At 33.6% G+C, this 19,907-nt stretch overlaps 2 long non-coding RNA genes across 2 annotated transcripts; both read right to left on the bottom strand.

Annotated features, from left to right (window-relative positions):
- Positions 1–3,963: 3,963 nt before the first annotated feature.
- Positions 3,964–11,514, bottom strand: LOC110708621. Its single transcript, XR_002508775.1, has 3 exons — positions 10,733–11,514; positions 4,706–10,625; positions 3,964–4,517 (listed from the first exon to the last, which is right to left on the bottom strand). It is a non-coding gene; the product is annotated as an uncharacterized LOC110708621 (long non-coding RNA).
- A 558-nt stretch (positions 11,515–12,072) lies between these two features.
- LOC110708628 lies at positions 12,073–19,720 on the bottom strand. The gene is made up of 2 exons (XR_002508776.1): positions 13,452–19,720; positions 12,073–13,353 (listed from the first exon to the last, which is right to left on the bottom strand). It is a non-coding gene; the product is annotated as an uncharacterized LOC110708628 (long non-coding RNA).
- Between the last annotated feature and the right edge of the window lie 187 nt (positions 19,721–19,907).

Below are 19,907 nucleotides of genomic sequence, written 5' to 3' on the forward strand. Positions count from 1 at the left end.
AATTGCATAGCATTAAATCAATCAATAGGAAATCAATCAAACATTGAAAATCAACAATAATAAATTACCCCTTCATATTATTTATGGATCCCCACAACTCTAGAAATAAACTACTCTCACATATTTAAATCTAAACTAAGCAAAACAAATAAACAAGACATGATTAATAGAAGCAATTAAATTACTGAAAATAAAAGGGAAAGGAATCGTTACCAAAATAAATAGAAATATGTAATTGAATAAACCAAAAATGATGAGAGAATAAGAGTATTAACCAAAAGCTTAAAACCAAAATCTGGAAATTAACTAATGAAAAGACGTCCGTCAATCTCGTTTAGAAAAGCCTATTTATACTTAACTAACAAATCCTAAATTAAAGCAAATTAAAATTCACTAAAAACGCTCCTCCAAAACACGCGCCCGGTCGGGCCCTCCTTTTTGCTGGGATAGCCTCCGCTCGCGCTCGGTCGGGCACGCCTCCGGGTGAAGGGCTGCTTCTCTTTCTTCTTCCTCGTCCGGCCGGGCGTGCTCTCGGGCAATCATGGGTCTTCGATTGGGCCAGTTTCTTGGCCCAATCCGGACTTCCTCTTTGGGTCCTTGAAGCTCGGCCCATTGCCTCGAACTCTTCTTCGTCGAGTCCTTTATCACTGGTCTTGGGCTACGGAATATGGTCATATGAACGCGCCTCTAATGCTCGTAGTGGCTCCAATAAATCTGGGTAAATGCTCCAAATCTACAATTTCCTATAAAACAATACCAAATCTACGAAAACACTAGAAAACGCATATTAGTAATAAAAGTGGCTCCATAGAGCCAAATGTACTCCTAAATATGACCAAGGGACGAGGGTAAAACACTATATAAAATGGACATATCAAACTCCCCCAAGACAAACCTTTGCTTGTCCCATAGCAAAGAGCTCATCAATATTAAAAACCAAGCACAAACAATTCAAGACAAATCCAACAAATATGCATCAAAGTCAACCAATCAAATCCATCCAACTACTCATCCTCCCTACAATTGTCAAATAGAGAAAACCATAAGTGTATATGGAATTCAAGAATAGTGCTCACACACTCTTCACTCTTTTATGTGGCTGATATATATATATAAAATGTATCTGACCGCTCTCCGTCCAACCCTTTTATTGTGAACAATGCCCTCCCAAACTCACAACACTCGTGTGTTTAAGAAAACAAGCACTCAACTTAATAGTGGACTCGAAATATGTCAAATCATTCTTTGCATTGATAAACAACTACTTTCACATCCATACAACTCTATACACAAAGGTCGAAAGGTCTTTAAAGCTTGTAATGTAAGGCTAGGGTAAAAGGTAGGATAAATTTGGGAAAATGTGAGAGTAAAGCTATGCTTTAGGAGCCAATCCTAATAAAACCAAGGTCTAAAATAAATAATGACCAAACATCTCCAACGCAACTAATTCCACCAAACATAAATCCAAACATATAAAAAATTCCCAACACTTACAATTTCACTCATGAAAATATAACAATGTAAAACTTGAGTAAAGCAAGCAAACTTTGAACTCTTTAACACTTGAATTTTTTCACTTGAAACTCAGTTTTTTATTTTTTTATTTTCTTTTGAACAACCTTCACTTAGAACATTTGAACATTAAACTATTTTTTTTTCTTTTTGCTCTTTTTTTCTTTTGAAGTTGAACAACAAGAATGAGATAGTATATTTGAACATTAACGATATAGAGGAGTACATTTTACAGCTCAATTAATACATGAGCAACAAGAATGAGATAGTATATGTTACAATTGTGAACAACAAGCAACCACTACTATGCCATGATTATTTTCTATTAACTTCTCTACCTTTTCTTTTAGAATATTATTTGTCAAAATTAGTTAAAACTCAACCAAATAAATCAAATTACAAATAATAATAATAACTATATATTTAAAAAAAAAAAAAAAAAGTGTTCCAAATCTAGCCAATAAACCTCATGATTGACCCCCAACAATTTAATCCTTGAAGCCACCTACACCTACTTTTTCTCCTAATATGTTAAGCAAGTAAGCAACTTTAATATATTATGCACATTTAACACTGCAATATGTATAACATCCAACAAAAGTATCATAAAGCTTCAATTTCTAATTTATGCTCTGCAACATAACATTTTTCAACTCAATTCATGATGACAACAACCAAAAAAAAAAAACACTGATTTTTCCCTTACCTTTCTTTCCTTGCCCTTCTCTCTCCTACTTCTTGCAATTAGTTTTGTTCGATTTGTTAATCTCCTTCATAGACATATACATAGCTGCTCTGATCTTTCTTTTCTTCCACCCTTTTACTACTTATTAATGAAATGCCGACAAACAAAGATTGCTATAGATAATCTTTGTTAGCACTAATTTTGTTCAAATGCTATCAATTTTCACTCAGTCCCCTAAGAAGATCATCCAACCAAAGTGGGAAGACTGGCAAAGAAGTCGCAAACAAAGACAGTGTGAAAGATAATACTTGAATTATTCAGTCTAATCAACTGGGAAAAGTTGATTCTACGGAGTATTTGAAACTTATAGATAATAGCTTCACCTTCTTCCTTAGTAAACCCTTTCTTCACAAATGCAGGTGTTTTCTCAGCCAATTATGTAAACTTCTCACCTCTTTTAATCACCTTTAAATTCTCACCTGCATCAAACTTCTCCAATTTCACATCGAACATCGTCTTCTCCTTGATCTCGGCCTCTACACTAGGCAGGGCTGGCCTAGAAGAGCTAACCCCAGCTGACAATACAACAAACACGACAATCCTAAGGCACATCTTCATCCAAAATAGAATAGAGTAATCGTGCACTATAGCAGCTTAATTGCGATTCGACCTCAATTTTGGGATTTTGATTGAGCTGATATAAAGAGAAAGTGGAATGAGAGAGAAATTAATGGAATAAATTGTTTTACAAAGTATTTTAATGGGATTCTGCTGATCATTGAGTATTTATTTTTAAACCCAAATTTTTAATTTTTTTTTTTTAAAAAAATACAATTAAAGTACATGATCTTTAATTTTTTTTATTATAAAATTAAGAAAATAAAGTAATTAAAGAGATGTGCAAAAAAGATAAATATATATCCAATGTATATCACAAACCATTCAAAAGATTTTTTATAAAAATATAAATGCTAATGATAGTGTGCTAAGTTATGAATTAACAATTCAAAATAATGATATAAGATTTAAAAAAATAATAATTAAGATATAGATAACAATTCAAAATATTAAATAAGATTAAAAAAGAATGATAAAATTTAGGTAAAGAAGATATGATTTATTGTATTTCCTTATAGATAAACATTAATTTAATTCATAATACATGCATCACCAATTAACCCCACAATATGTAGAAATAATAATAATTGGTTTCATTTCATAATTGAAGACCCAACCTACAGGTGAAATTCACAATACCATCATGATGAGGGATGCAATGGTAAACGAAGATACTACCAGGGCTGTCACGGGAGGCCCAAGATACATGTACCACGGGGCTGAAAAGGAGAATAGAATAATTTTGTCAGCATCATTTACGGGAGGCGGACAAAAAATTTACTCTGCATAGAGGTGAAAAAAAGAATATATTTGAACCTAGGAAATTGATTTTTATATATTATTAATAAATAATTGTAACAGTTTTTTCGTTCTTTGAAAACAATTGCAATAGCTTATCCATTACAGTAATAATTAATGTCTTCGTGTTAATGACTTTATCTGTTCTTAAAAATAAAAAAATTAAAAATAAAATTACCAAAGCCGTGCATCGCACGGGCTTCACACCTAATATATGTATATTGTGAAATAAACGACATACTCTAGATTGTGAAATCAACTAGTACAATATTCCACCGCAAAAGAACCCCAAAATATCCATCCTTATACATAAATTTGTGATAAATATTGACTGTCAAATTGATATACAAAAGAATAAATACCTAAAATTATAGTCTAAAATTGTCAAAATAAGCCAAATAGGTAAAACAACATTTTGCATAAGCACAACCCACAAATCTGCCATTCAATTTCCAAAAACTAGAGCATTTAGACTTTGGAGTCATCTCTTGAATATCTTCACCAAATCCTGTATTTAACTATTTTATTACAACAAATACAATTCAACATTTAATAATTATTAAAATTCCAAAAAAAATGAAAAAATAACAAAATACCTGAAGCACCTAAAGCTAACAATATTGTAAAAATAAGCCAAATAGAAGCTAACACATTTATAGCTAACTAAAGACCTAAAGCACTTGACCCTCCTGTTATAAATCTACAAAAACCATTTTGATAACATCTAATTCAAAATTCCATTCTTTGATGCCCAACATATTCACATTTCAAGATAGTATTCTTCACATGACCTGCTGCATGGGGACTGAAGAAATAGTAGGGGCATGTTGAACAGGCTTTGGCTTTGGAGACCTTAATCTGTCCTTCAAGTCATGAACTGCTGCACTAATGTTCTTCCATTGTCCTGCATTAGCAATGCAACATGTTAATTCATCACAACTATAGTTATTGATATTAGAGAAAAATGCACAAGTAAAAGATTTAGGGACTAAAGATTACTTTCCTAATTTAATTGACATTTGACAGAATGTAAGGTGGGACTATTACTTTTCTTATCCAAAATTATCTTAACATTTAGAGTTGGAAGCACACCTGCTTGATATCTTCATTAGTGAACTGCGACAAGGGTCTGAACCCTTTATTTGGTCCCACATTGTTTATCTGCCAAGTGTAATTGATAGTTTATAGTAATAATCATTAAATGAATACTGTAATGGGGTGGATATTTGGAGCGCCAATGACAAGATTTTGGATAATTTAGGTGGTTTTCGGGAGGTTTAAATGATGAAAATGTGTCACCAGTAGTGACAACTATGTAAGTAGTGGTCGTGTGGAAGTTAATGCCCTATGTGATACTTGTATTACATTAATTATCCACCTTTTCTCTCTTTTCCCTTAATTACATCCCCACACATTTATAGTCCACATTTCTCAATTTTTGCTTAGGAGTCCACGCTGCCTCTAAAGTTACAAACAATTCAAAACAAAAATACTACGGAGTATATATTTTCATTTAAGTTATGTTGTTATTACATGATACATGGATGTGATCATTTATAGCCAAACCCATCTGCTTGATTCAACCCGCCTGAAAAAATGAAGGCTTATAAACAAGCCTAGGAATGTCTTTTAGTTCAAAATCGGAACCCCATATTTTTTAAAAGCCTTATATCTCTCTCCCTCTCTCAACATATATGTATATATATACTGGACTTTAGTAATATCTATTAGCGTTAAATCCAAAACAAGTAAACAATCCAATATAGGCGACAGCCTTGAGGCCTAGAGTAATCAATCTTAGCAGTTCAAATGTAAAAGCAATAATTAGCAAACTAAGTGCAGTTACAACAAAATGCTTAAAATATTATTAAATAATATAAACAATAGTAATACTAAGTATTTATTTTGGACTTCTAACAACCATCGTTTGTTATTAGCATCAATTTATTTCACTTACCCAATGCGACCCGAAACCTGGCAACACAACAACGTTGGATACAAACATAGGATCTCTGGGTACAGGAACAGTTCCACAGGCATAGAAAAGGCTCGACACAAGGGTGTGCACATATCAATGGACAAGTAGTTGCATTTACAGCGGAAGAAAAATCGAAGGACACATACTAACAGAAAAGCCTGAACATGCAGAGCAGTATTCATTGTTCATCTACTCCCATATCATAACAGCTGCAAGGCCTACCCTTGAGAAAACCAAAGCATGAAAAGAATCTTAATATTTGGATTAACTAGTGACAGGTAACCTCTCTTATAAGAGCAATGGCTAGCAGCAAACACATTTCCTCATGCATCAACTTAATTTTGTAAGGCAAAAAATAATAATTAAAGGCTCTAAGGCCATTATGGCAACCCAATTCACCAATAATGTTTCATCAAATTCACTTGCTGATATCATACCAATAATCCTAAACATACACATCAATCTTCTAGCAGAGTTCCATTCTGCTTCCATAGAGAAAAAAAAAATAAAAAAAAAATAAAAAAAAAATAACAATTGTAATCAACATACAATCAACAAAAATACATACATAATTTCCACTTTTAGCATTGCAAAACCAACAACAAATGAAATTTAAGAATGAGAAGGAAAGTTGGCATTAATACTGCCATGTAAAGATAATACCACATCATTAAGAAAAATAAATAAATTTATACAACAAAGCAGCCTATTGCAACCCTCCTCCTTTATCCAGGCTTGGGACTGGCAATGAGCATCTCACTGGCGGAGTTAAAATTTTTTTTTTTCCCTAAATCCACAATATAGACATGAAGACACCCAGAAGGAAAAAGGAAAAAAAAAAAAAACTGTGAAACAGAAATCATTCAGCAATCATACTACTATCAATATCACAAAACAGTACAAACTCACAATTTAATAATTTTTACAAAAAATATTCTCATAGAAAACTATACAATACTAAGTATTAGCTTCATGCCCAAGAAGTTACTAGCTAAGAAGGGAAAAAAAAATAAAAATAAATAAACTACAACAGATGGTGAACAAACATATTCTTATGTGAGTTAAATCCACCATCTTATTAAAGCTAGCAACAAGTGTTCGACAACCCACAAGATCAACACAATCTAAAGAAATGCACAAAAACCGAGTCCACAATACTTAAATCACAATCAACATCCATGCAGCATCATCCAACGAGCATTAGCAAATGCATATCCACCTAGCAAAGTCGATGTAGTAAGGAGAAAAGCAACTGTCTTTCAAGTGTCAACTCAAACCCAGACTTCATAGTAGACCAATGAAAAAGTTTTAGTGCATACAGATCCCATTAACTCAATCCAAAAAAAACCACTGCAAGATCCACCATTTTCATAAAGTGCAACACCTTAGGCATACATACTTCATATCAAAGGGGAGTCTGAACAAATAAACAGGCCACCCATACAAATTTAGATCTTCAGAGAAAGTTTACCAGAAAATCCTCCCTTTTCAGCAGACATCCCTGGTTCAATCATAAATCAACTTCCAAATGAAAAGCAAAAGCAAAAGCCAGCGCTTCATGCCTACAAACACACCATTACAGAAGTAACTAAAACAATAGCATGCACAATGACGACAATACGGGGACAGCAGACAAATCCAACATAAAACCAGAAGCAGAACTCCGTGCTTTTCCTCCTTCGAGCTGCAAAAATCTTCATATCACAGATTCACATCAACATAAACAAACCAATACCCCAAGTCATTTTACTTTCCCCCAACTGAAAATAATAGAGAAGTAAACCTTTCATGTACAAAATTCTTAATATGTATCCATCACATCTTCCCAAAATGCATGATTGCAACAACCTGAGGATCCACCTTCACCTAAAACTTCCCAACAAATTTAAACCCAATCCAATAGAACATGACCCTGATATCACCAAGGCCGTAAGATTAATTGAACATAAAAATATCATCATCGAATGTGAATATCCAGTAGTCACAGCGTTACACCAAATAGTCAAAAACTAGAGCAACATAAACCCGAAATGTGCAAGCTCCTTAGAAGAGCAAATCCAAGCAGTCATCAGCACAACGATAGGCAAAACCCATTAACCTGAGTTCAAGAAACCATAATCTACAAGCACGCACCAAAAGAATGATGCAAGCCATTGAGAACTCCAACCACTGTAACACCAAAAGAAGCTGGCGAGAAACAAATCCAAGTAAAGGATTAGAAACTCACTAGATTATTTAAATGACAAGAAAGGGGCTATGTTACACGTAATGTCGCGCTGCAAACTAGTTGACACTGTCAGGATGCATTCACGATAGAGCTCAGAAGAACTCCAACCTTCAATTTCATGAAATCCCAATGCGATGCCAAAGCAATGTCAGTACCACAGATCATCAAAGCTACAGGCATTAAGCCAAGTACCAAAAAAAATAAAATAAAAAACCTGAACCTGAACCTATAAAATCATAAGATGAAGCATGAACCTGAAGGCTGAAGCAAAAATGCATGCTTAATAAAGTACAGCGCGAGAAGATGCTTGGGCAGCAGAAACAAGAAAAGGTAAAATTTCAGAAGATAGGATAGAGATGAACTTAGCACAACTTGCCACCCCATAATCACAAATGACATATTGACAGTATAATCAAGGACAAATTCGCAAATTAGAGCTCAAAATACAATAAGCAAAATATCCATGATCAAGGCAACCCTAAAACTCACTAACATTACCAGACCACATATTCTTAAGGCTGGAGAGTCCTGTTAACAATTGACGAGGACCTGAACTTTCCTTGAAGCAGATGCAATATAGATTAAAAAAGAAGATAGAAACATAGACCGTGATAGATAAAGAGAAGAGCAGCCCAACTCCATCAGTGGGAGCAAATTGTAAGCAAATAATTACTAAGCATCTTTCTATCACACAATCAAGGTGGTGTTAATTGACCACCCCAGCAAACTAAATGTAAGTAAAGAAAGTTCAAATAAAAAAACAATCAAATAAACTGCAATTTGTATAAATGACACCCTATATGGAGTAGAGCCCTCATATTTCACCATCATGCCATTCATAAAATGTCACGTCAACGGAAAAAGCAATAGAAAATTGAATCTGAAACTATGTGGTGTGGAACACAGACCCAGTACAGATGATTCCATTTAGAAAAAAAAAACCATAGGGAAAACCAATCAACGTAAATATGGCAACTATGAAGAACAGAAGATTGAGGAGAGCAGAGACATAAGAGGACACAGCAATAACTAAAAGTCATTATCACCATAAAAATACTCCCAACATCAGCTATATCATATGATCAAGAAGACCATAGAAATGGAAACCAGACCATTAAGCAATGGAAATAAATGTAATAAAGCCAAGAAAGTCATTGGCACCATCTCATGTAATTTTTCTAAACAGACCTGTCTTATCATAAAATCAACAGCTAGATATGAAGATACCAGATTACAAGATAATATTTTAATTAAATAGAAACACAGAAATCTACAAGATACAAGTGAATTGGCTGCATCAAAACAAAAATGAAGATACCAGATTAACCAGCTCATAAAGTCCATAATGTCGATGTGAAAACCACTAGATACACCTAACAGCTTAATCAGTCGAGTCCAACGCAAAAGTGTCAAGTCAATGTTGATGTGGAATCACTAGATACACCTAACAGCATATTTCCTTTATAAAATATTCTAAATGATGTAGACAGAAGCTCTACAGGCTAAGAAATTCCAAGAAACCACAGAGATTCTATTTGTATCACCCCATAAAATCTGCAGAAAAGTGTCAAGTGGAGCCTGCCAGAAACTTTAACCACAAATTTCTCGAATCCCAGTCTGCAGCAACCAGCCAACTACCGTGGAAATTAGGTGCAAAACCAATCCAAGACTACTAATCCATCAAAAAAAATTTAGCGCAAGCCACAAACATAAATTCCACAATAATCAGAGGGAGGAAAAATAAAGAATGAGCCAATTAGATTTTGATGAAAAAAATAAATAGTTACATTTATAGCAAAAGTTAACCATGAACATGTATCACACCATAAAATCTACAGAAGAGTGTTAAGTGGAGCCTGCCAGAAACTTTAACCACAGATTACTCGAATCCCAGTCTGCTGCAACCAGCCAACTACCATGTAATTAGGTGCATAACCAATCTAAGACTACTAACCCATCAAAAAAAAATTAGCGTGAGCCACAAACATAAATTCCACAATAATCAGTGGGAGGAAAAATAAAGAATGAGCCAATTAGATTTTGATGAAAAAAATAAATAGGTACATTTATAGCAAAATTTAACCATGAACATGTAGCTCACAAAGCTCAAGAACTATTCATACTGTAGAACGCAAAGTTTGGGGGTTGTATTCCATTCATCTTTTTAACAAATTCTAGAACATTATCTGTAACCAAGTTGAACCATCTTGAAAGAATCCATTTGTAATACGATAAAGCTTAAAACTTATTTGCTGGTCATACCTTGCAACTCCCACATAGAGATGGATACAATAAGAATGAACCTAAAGTAGAGGATAATGTAATTCAAGAGATCTTTTTAACTAGCGCCAAAACTAAACATGTCACATGCCTACTACCGCCAATACAGGACAGGCCTTCAAACCAGAAAATAACATTCATGAACACGTAATCATAGCACATACCAACCACTGACCTCACCACATGATATAGTGCCTAAAATTAAAACAGTTGGACCCCAAAACAATCACCATCAGGCCTCTTAACAAGTGAATCCAATGTCAATGTCAAAGCATCAAAGATTCAAAGCAGAGCTCGGGAATACACAGTAGCCGAACTTAATCTTCCTCAAGCAGGTAAGCCGCAGAACAAAATATAAATCCCTGATGCAGGCAGCATCACATCACTCACATGCACCTAGTGATAAGGAACAAGTTCAATGAAAACAGAGCTGTATGTTCATAATCACAAAATTGTAGAGGTAGACATGTAGAACACAGCCATCCGCCATACTATTTCATAAACTCCCAAAGTTGCCTCACAAATTGCTGTAATAGAATTCCAATGACGTTAGTATGAAGTCTAAAGTCAACATCAAAGCCCCCATTGAAAAACTATGGAATTCAAAATTAACTCAGTAATTCATTATGATTACCCAATCAACATAGAAGCAAGAGACAGCTCTGCAAGGCCAACATGAAAGCAGCAGGATAAGAAAGCCTCTGCAAAAATTTGTGACTTCAAGCAGCACATTAAGTCAAACAGCAAAATGAAAAGAACCGCTTAACTTAATCAAACAGCTCAATAGATCAATATGATATACAAAGAACCTATTTCCAACTCTTTCCAGCAGACTCAATCTACTTGCAAAAGAAGCAAAAGGGATTGTTTGGCTACATCAAAATTGCTCATCCACCAATTTGCTATCTAGGAATAAAACAAGAAATTAAAGCAGGTTTGGTTGAAACTAAACAGAATTGAAGGTAAACTAACATCCTGCCCAGGGAAAGAGTACTTATCAAAGTAACTAGTATTTGCCGCCATCATTTCAGCCAATACCCCTGAACTGCAACAATCATCAATTACAAGAAGAGCAGAACTACCGAACACCAATGATTCAACATCAAGAAGCAGCAGTTTGAAAAATTCTCCAACATTAATAATCAACAATTCAGCATTAGATTATTCGAGCATTAGAAACATAACCTCCTGATCACAACTGCAAATAGAGTATAAAGTAATCTAAAATGATGCTCCCAAGAAAGCTGATAGTTTGACCAGCACAAAGCTTGACGTAAATGAATTATACCAACAAGTCATGGCCTAAGGCCACTTCCATTTTATATGAGTGCAGAAAAACAAAGGAACATGTATAAATAAATAATAAATAATAAATAATAAATAATAAATAATAAATAATAAATAATAAATAATAAATAATAAATAATAAATAATAAATAATAAATAATAAATAATAAATAATAAATAATAAATAATAAATAATAAATAATAAATAATAAATAATAAATAATAAATAATAAATAATAAATAATAAATAACAAATAACAAATAACAAATAACAAATAACAAATAACAAATAACAAATAATTAAATAATAAATAATTAAATAATTAAATAATAACTCATAAATAACAAATAATAAATAACCAAGCTCTCAGTAGAAATTTTCAACTTTTTTCTGCCATTAAGGTGCGATTGCAATAGTAAGATAATTGTTAATTGTAAGAATACAGGGCACTACAGAAGTGAAGAAGGAATAAGATTATCCAAAACTTATGACTGTAATCTGCAAAAGTAAAACAAACAACAAAATTCTCCACTTCCAAATCACTCAACTCCAGCAATCACATAGAACTATGCGATGATAAAAAAAAAAAAAAAAATAACCATAGTAGAATTAAAAAACAAAACAAAAAATAAAGGCAGACGGCCAAATTGAAATATTACCAATCATAAAATTCTTTTAAGTAAAACACAAAAAAGTAAAACACCATCAAATTCTACCAAAAAGTGTGGTATCTGCAATAGAAACAAACCACAAAACTCTGCATTTATTAAAACACACACATACAAAAAAAGGGCAAACAGGAAAATTTATTAACATAAAAATCTTCAGTTGGACATAAACTATCACACACCTATGTATATAGGTATACAAAACACTAATAATATGTAAGCCAAGCAAATCTATGTAGAATACAAGGAGTCAAGGACTAAAGAAAAGGCATCAAGATAAGTAACTACCTCTACACTTGACACCTATAATCAACCATCACCGACTATGAGTACAGCCAAATGCTTCACAACAAACCAATTACAAACAAAACACATAACAAAAATTAAATTAAAATTAAAAAACAAAAATATATCAACCAAATGTGTCATGAGGTCCCCAAACCAATAACATATAACCCCCCCCCCCCTCCCCAAAAAAAAAGGAAAAAAATAAATTTAGAGCAAGCCAAAAGTCATCGAGTACCACGAACATCAGTTAGTAAGATAGTAGGAATAACACTACCGCCTTCAAAAGGAGGAGTCTACCTGAACAACACTAAATCTGCAGTGCACTGCACAACTTCAACTTACACCTAATGCTTCACAATACAAGCTAATACCACGTAAGTTAAAACAAAGATAGACAATAAGCGCATATCGCCACATCAGAATGCCGAAGTTAGAAATTGACACAAAAACCAACAAAACAAAAAAAAAAAGTGTGCCAACACAATGTGACCATTCAAGAAATAAATCCAATACCACTTCACTTGGAATGAGTAGAAATCAATCTGTGTAATCACAAGCAAACGGCAGAGGCACTTCTGAGATGCAAAATACCACACATCTTAAAACCATCAAAGCACAAGCAAAACCTGACTGCTTTCGTAAAGTGTATCAAACCATCAATTCTACCAAATAGTGCAGTGTCTGCAAGAAAAACAAACCAGAAAGTTCTCCAGTTGCAAGTTATCAACTCTAGAACTACATAGAACAATGCAATTAAAAACATACAAAAAAATAATAAACGACTCAAGCAAACAATTAAATGAAACATACCAAAATTTTCAGTGATAAAATTCTTTAGTCTGCCACAAACTATCACATACCTTCATCAACATTTAAAAAAATGAGTAATTCATGAAGCATACCAGGAGTCACGAGGACATTAGCAGGCTAAGAAACTGCTTCTACAGTCTACACCTTAAAACTTCTCTTACCAACCATCACTAAGAACTGCCAAATGCTTCACACCACAAGCTAATTGCCAAAAAAAAAAAAAAAAAAAACCAAATCACAATAACAACAAAGTTTGAAGTAAATATATAAATGATCATAATAAGGATAAGCATACATACCAGGAAAAGCTGAAACTAATCAACTCACAAAAAAGAAATACTTAACAAATGAATTTTCCTATTGCCATACTAGCTGCAGAGAAAGCTCACAGTAGAAACGAATCATTGTAATCTCCAGCAAGCATGCAACACGGAGGTGATATCTATATACACAACAAAATAACAACTCAAACATTACCCCGTAATAAATAAATGACCTAAAGAAGACAATAACGTAAGAAAAAGGTTCCTTTAGCCTGTCTCAGAAGTTTGAAGTACAATTTTTGTGGCCATGTGGTCGCTGGTATAATGGACCAAGAGATTCCATGACTTGATTTTAAGTAAATAACAAACAACAAAAAAATCTTAGGAGAAGCACTACCTGGATAGCACTTACATACCTGCAATGCACTACACCACCTTAAAACCAAATGCTTCATAGAAGAAACAACTGACACAAAAATCAACAAATAAAGATTCCATATAAGCATCAAGAAATAAACCCAATACCAGCAGAAGGAATGCAATTATGAGATGCAAACATCACACCATCCAAATTAGAACCAACATCTTAACTTCCAAAGTACATTCAAAAGTCATTTACAGTATTCAGCCTCACAAATGTAGCAAATTAGCTCTATGATCAAACAGGAATAAGACGAGACAAAAAAAAATAAAAACTGAAAACAAAGTATCAAAATATGATAGCGCAAACCTCTAACCAAATCGCAACACAAACTTGATCACCAATAAGTCAACCGCCAAGAAGCAACTACATGACCAAACAGAACAAAATTGCCAACAATAAGCAAACAATTGAGCATATCGCAACAACGAACTTGATCACTAATATTTTAACCGCAAAGAAGCAAGTCGAGACAAAGAAAATTCCAACAATAAACAATTAACAATGAAGATTACAAACCTCAAACTCCAATCAAATACCCAACCATTCACTCCTCATCGGCGCAATGAAAAATTTTCTTTGTATAATTCAGTTATCAGGTAATCAACCAAATTAGTCACTGAAAAGCACTAAGCAATAATAAAGTCCTAACAATTAAATCACTAATCAATAACAAATTATTACAAAGTCCAACTACTTCATAATCAAATTTGTTATATAATACTTTAAACTTTTACCCAATTTTTTTGGTTAATAAAGGTTTGAGGGTAATCCTTGGTAATCGTCTTTCACAGCAACAGCTTGATCATCCGAAAAACTGCAAAATTCTATGCGACAAGAGACAACACAGCAATAGTCAAAACGGAAAATCAAAACCGCTCTAGAGCTCAAACACCAATCTAGCAAACCTTTCTGAACATCTTCGTCATGCCAAACTTCAAAAATTAAACCAAAAACCTTAAATTCGAAGAAATATTTAATCAATCAGCGCCAAACCTCAATTAACTTAAACGTTTTTATTCAGCCAACTTGATCACCCGATTAATCAACCGCTAATAAGCAACTGCAAGCTCAACAAGAATCAAACCAAAAGACACCCTAATTCGAAAAAATTTGTTAATCAATTAACTAAACTGAGCAAGCATCAAATAGCGCAAAACCTATATATAGAGCCAACTTGATCACCGATTATTCAACAGCCAATATGCAGCTGCATGCTCAACACAAATCAAACCAAACAAAAAACCTAATTCGAAAAAATTGGTATTCAATCAGCTCAAATGATCAAGCGTCAAATAGCACAAACCTCTTTGATAATCAGCGAAATCAACAAACAGCCTACTTGAATAACGATTATTCAACTTCCAATAAACATGCTCTACAAAATCAAACCAAAAAACCCTAATTCAAAAAAAATGGTTACCCAAAAGCACTCCTGATCAAGCATCAATCAGGGCAAACCTTTGACAAAATTTGGCAACGAAATCAACAAAAAAACATACTGGATCACTGATGATTCAAACACCAAGAAGCAACTGGATGTTAATTATCAGACATACAAACAAATCAAACCCCAAATTCTTCGGCGGAATTAAATTTGAAAGATCACGACTTCCACAGATATTATACTGACCAATGCATAAGAAGCAGCAAATTAGGTCCATGATCAAACAAGAATGGAAGACATAACAGCAACAGCATACTGCAAACAGAATTCCAATTAAACCATCAGAAGACTGAAGTTGACAAACATCAGAGTCCCACATCCAAACTTAAGGGACCAAAGAACCTCAATCACACCATCATCAAATGTTCAACGAGTAATCAATCTACAAGTATACAATGACACCCTACTACTGTACACAATCAGGCCCATCACTTCATCATGACATGCGTAGATGCACAAGATTTTGGGTGGCCAAAAGCAATTAAGCATAAACATACACAAAACATCTGCAAGAGCTAAAGCGCCTACAGGCAGAATAAAGAAGCCAAAACCTTTGAGCAAATCTTGAAACCAAATCAGCACAAACCTTAAAGAAAATTACAACACCAACTTGATGATCAATAATTCAACTGCCAAGAAATAGCCACATGACCATATAAAAAGAAATATCCAGTAATAAGCAAACCTTTTAGCAAATAACCCACTTGATCACCAATAACTTAACAGCAAAGAAGCAAGTCAAGGCAAAGGAAATTCCACCAATAAATCAACTGATTATAAAGAATTCAAACCTCAAACTTCAATCATATACCCATCTCCTCACCACAAGGCAATTTTTTCTTTGCAAGTTCTGGTGTCCGGGTAGTTAGACATTTTAGTCACTAAAAAGCACCACTAACAATAATAATATTCGTAAAAATTAATCACTAATCAGAAATTAATTAATACCAAGTCAAACAACTACAAAAACAGATTAGTTATATAGAATTTATACGTTTACCCAATTTTTTTTGGTTAAGATAGGTTTGTGGATAATTTTTCATGTAACTGGTAATATTCACAGCTTGATTGTCCAAAAACTGCAAAAGTAGCTGCCCAAAACTCTGCAACATTTTTATGTAACAAAGAACAGTGCAGCAACAGACAAAACGTCAAATCAAAACAGCTCTAGAGATCAAACACCAATCCTGCACGCCTTTCTGATAATCAAAAATCAAACCAAAAACCCTAAATTCGAAGACTTTTATAATCAATCAGCGCAATAGATCAAACCTCTATTAACCCAAACCTTTTTATTCAGCCAACTTGATCACCAATTATTCAACAGATAACAAACTGCTGCATGCTCAACAAGAATCAAACCAAAAAATACCCTAATTGGAAAAATTTAGTAATCAATCAACTCAACTTCAAGCAACAAATAGCGCAAAACCTTTATATTCGGCCAACTTGATCACCGATTAGTCAACAGCCAATAAGCAACTGCATGCTCAACAAAAATCAAACCAAACAAAAAACCGAATTCTAAAAAATTGGTAATCAATCAACTCAAATGATCAAGCATATCAAATAGGCAAACCTCTTCAATGATCAACGAAATCAACTAACAGCATTATTCACCTTCCAATAACAACTGCATGCTCTACAAATATCAAACCAAAGAACCCTAATTGAAAAAAATTGGTTACCCATCAGCACTCCTGATCAATCATCAATAAGCACAAACCTTCGAAGAAATTCGCCAATGAAATCAACAAATAACCTACTAGACGATTCAAACACTAAGCATTAACATACACAAAACATCTGCAAGAGCTAAAGCAACATGAAGCAAAGTAAAGAAGTCAAAACCTTTAAGCAAATCATGACACCAAATTAGCACAAACCTTTCAAGAGTATTACAACAACTTGATCACCAATAATTCAACTGTCAAGAAGCAACCACATCACCAAACAAATAGAGATCTCCAACAATAAGCATACCTTTAAGCAAATAACAGCAACCTATTTGATCACTAATACTTTAACAGCAAACAAGCAAGGCAAGACAAAAAAATTCCAACAATAAATCAAACCTCAATCGTATACCCAACCATTGAATCCTCATCGCAATGTAATTTTTTCCTTGTAAGTCTCGGTATCAGCTAGATAACCAAATTAGTCACTAAGCAATAATGATACTCTTAAAAGTTAATCAGTGATCAATAATCAAATAATTTAATTAATATCAAGTCCAACTAGTCCATAATCAAATTTGTTACCTAAATAGTTTAACCAATTTATTTTGGTTAAGATAGGTTTGTGGATTTTTTTGGTGATAATAGGTAGTATTTCAAAGCGACAGCTTGATTGACCCAAAAACTGCAAAATTAAGCTGTCCGAAAATCTGCAAAATATTATGCGACAAGAAACAGCGCAGCAACAGTCTAAACGGCAAAGCAAAACAGCTCTAGAGAAATTAAAACACCAATCTTGCAAACCTTTCTGATGAAATTCGGAAACGAAATCAACAATAATTCAACCGTCAATAATCAAATTCGAAAAAATTGGTAGCCCAAACCTTTTGTATTCAGGCGACTTGATCACTGATTGTTCAACAGCGTATAAGCAACTGCATGCTCAACAAAAATCAAACCCAAAAAAATACCTAATTCGAAATATTTGGTAATCAACCAACTCAACTGATCAAGCATCGATTAGCGCAAACCTTTATGATGATTTTTGGAAACGAAATCAACCACCATCCTAATTAAACACCGTGGTCTCGAATTCCAATAAGCAATTGCATATGCTCCACAAAAATCAAACCAAAAACCCTAATTCGAAAAATTTGGTAACCAATCAGCATTCCTGATCAAGCATCAAAATAAGCGCAAACCTTTGACGGAATTCGGCAATGAAATCATCAACAAAATAACCTACTTGATCATCGATAATTCAACCGCCAAGAAGCAACTGCAGGATGATAATCATAGAAAAGAAACGACCTAATTCGTAGATATTCGCAGAAATTGATATAAAAATTAAATTGAATCGAATCAAACACCTAGTTCTTCAGCGCAATTGAATCATCAACCAAACGATCACAAATCCCGCAAATATTAAACAGATCAATCCAAAAGAAGCAGCAACAATCAACAAAGAAAACGATCAAAACCCTAAAATCATCAAACCAATTGAATGAATTAAACAGAAACCCGATCACAAATTATGCAAGACGATAAACGCAAAAACAGCGACATAGGAAAAAAAAGCGAAGAAAGACAAAAGCAGAAGACGAAGCAAAATACAAAGCATTAAAAAGACAAGGAAGAAGAGGAGGATTGGGGGTTATTTATAGGTGGATGAGGCGGTTAAGGTTTCTATATTTGACGCGCTTTCTGGAATTTTCACGCGACTTCCGAAAGTCGGTGAGTTGGATTTTTTTAGATAAGCTTTTTTTCTTTGCCTTCCACGTGTCCTTTTTCTTTATGGGCGGCCAGATGCGACTCTGACTTTTTTTTTCTAAAGATAATCTTTTTGTTTTAACTTAAGGGGAATTAATTAATTGACTTTTAAAAAAACGGAAGGTGCGCTACTTTTTTATTGGAAAAATTGATGAGAATAATTCCAATCTTTTCACTGTTTTCTTAAATAGGTTCGACATTTAGATTAACTACAAATAATCACACCTTTTACATTTATCTTCTTAAAATGATCCATGACCTATTGCGACCTAATGGTAACCTATTTAATAAGTTAATTGTACAGGTTTCTATCCTGACTAGTTATAACTTAATTAATTAAAAAAATTTAATTAAAATTTATCAGCTTTAATCAATACATAGTGAAAAAAAAAAACACCCAATGACCACCCCTGAACCACTGACCAACAAGTCCTCCACCACACCACTAAGCCACCCCCAACCCACCGAACACTATGCGACCGCCCACAAAACCCATAGCCACCCCTAAACCCACACCCAAAATCGACTGCCAAACAATTTAAACACTCCACTAAACAACCCACTGCCAAAAAAACAAAAAAATAAAAAAATCAAAGATCAAGATAAACAAATTAATAATTTCGATTCTGATCTTGAAACCCAATTTGCAAGATTAAACGTAAACCTCCTCCACAAAGTATTTAAACGCGCTAATGGTAAAATCTTAGCTACGCATCATTGGTATGCAAAGAGTGTAGTCGGACGGCTAAAGGTAAAGATTATGGGAGTTGGTCCGTACTATCAATGGAGTAACATTATTAATTACATTAATGGTTAATTTCAATTTGTTATTCTTGCTCTTGGTGGGTTTCGTCGACTTCCAAGACCACCCTGACTGCAGTTTAGGAATCCAAGTAGTATTCTTGGAAATGCTCAATTTGATGTGTAGATCAATTTGGAAGAATTTTTCACAGTAATTGTAAAAAAAATGAAGATGGCTTTGTTAAAGAATGAAGGAAGAGAGAGGACGGACGAAAGCACTATGAAGGAAAACCAACAAAAATATCTTAATCATTTTTTAAAAAAATTATTAAATATTTAAGAAAATTTGTCAAAAAAAACCTTTTAAATGCACCATTTTGCGAAAAAAAAAAACCTTTTAAAAGCTTTTTTGTAAAAGAAAACCCAAGTTAATTTTT

The sequence above is a fragment of the Chenopodium quinoa genome, unplaced genomic scaffold (assembly GCF_001683475.1).
Source record: "Chenopodium quinoa cultivar QQ74 unplaced genomic scaffold, ASM168347v1, whole genome shotgun sequence".
Taxonomy (NCBI): Eukaryota; Viridiplantae; Streptophyta; class Magnoliopsida; order Caryophyllales; family Amaranthaceae; genus Chenopodium; species Chenopodium quinoa.